The following is a 1,395-nucleotide window of genomic DNA, read 5'->3' on the forward strand; positions in this document are numbered from 1 at the left end:
GGTCGCTATGAGTCGAGTCCGACTTGACTGCACATAACAACAACAACCAACCTAAGAGGTATATAAAATACTTTTGGAGTGGATAAAGGACAGAGGAGATTCCTTTCAGCAGGCCTTAGAAGAGGAGTAGGATTTCCAGGCTGAAATGAGAGAGAGTGGGACAGTGCAGGTGGAGGGATCTCTATGACCAAATTACCAAACCAAAACAAACCTGTTGCCATCGAGTGGATTCAACTTAGAGTAAGCCCATGTGTTGCAGAGTGGAACTGCTCTATAGTTTTTTCCTTGGTAGTAATCTTTAGGGAAGTAGATGTCCATCACTGAGGCTCAAAAAACTAAAGTTACATGCCCAAAGTTCTAAACTAATAAGTGGAAGAGTCAGTTTTAATTGGTTCCAAAATCTGACTCCATAATATGTTGTTGTAAAATGACACCCAGAGATGTTGGTCAGGACGATACCGTACAGACTATTAAACACAATAGCAAACACTTTATTTTAATAAGAAAAAAAATAGATATTTGAAGCACTTCATTAACTATCATTACATCTGGCCAACAACCTCTAGATAGAGACCACAATTAATTCTGTAAGTAAAATACGTAGTATGCTAGATGGTGATGGGTGCTATGGAGGAAAATAGAGTGAGAAAGGAGGATAAAAAGGTAGAATATGGATGGATAACGTTTTTTTGACTTTATATAAAAAGAGCATATTGTGAGGAAAAATGACTCAGTAGTCTATCCCATAATTTTTTAACGACCAATGCATAGTTGATGAAGGTATATGGTGAAATGTGCTGCTAATTGGTTATCCAGGGACTCAATGTTTAGCCCATAACATTAGCCAACTCACCTCTCTAAATTTTTATTTTTTCCATTCCAAATGAATGAGTTAGACAAGATTCAACAAATATTTGTTAAGAATTTGTTATGGATGGAATAGGAGGAGATTGTGCCAGGAGTCAAACATGGGATGATTTTTAGAACTCCTTTCAGACCAAATAATATATTATTCTTATCTTGCTTTAAAAGGATGGCAATTAATTAGCATTTCTGAGTGTTTTGATTATTGATATATCCCTTTAACCTGTGTACACTGTAAATGTGAGATAGTCACAAGGAAATACTGATAACGTAAACAGTTTCCACTTCTGTGTAATTTAACATGTCATTTGTTACAGAAGCCAAGGCAAATTATCTCCCTTAGTCATTAGCACAAATGTAGTGAAATTTGGATTAAGCAAACTGAATAAGATGCCAAGAGGAAATGGATTAGCTTAAAGGATGATGTTTGCTGTTATTTTGTTGTTGTTAGGTGCTGTCAAGTCCCTTCCGACTCATAGTGACACCATGCACAGCAGAATGAAACACCGCCAGATCTCGCACCAGCTCCAT

The sequence above is a fragment of the Orycteropus afer genome, unplaced genomic scaffold (genome assembly GCF_000298275.1).
Source record: "Orycteropus afer afer isolate SDZICR_OR568_19922 unplaced genomic scaffold, OryAfe1.0 scaffold00063, whole genome shotgun sequence".
Classification (NCBI taxonomy): Eukaryota; Metazoa; Chordata; class Mammalia; order Tubulidentata; family Orycteropodidae; genus Orycteropus; species Orycteropus afer.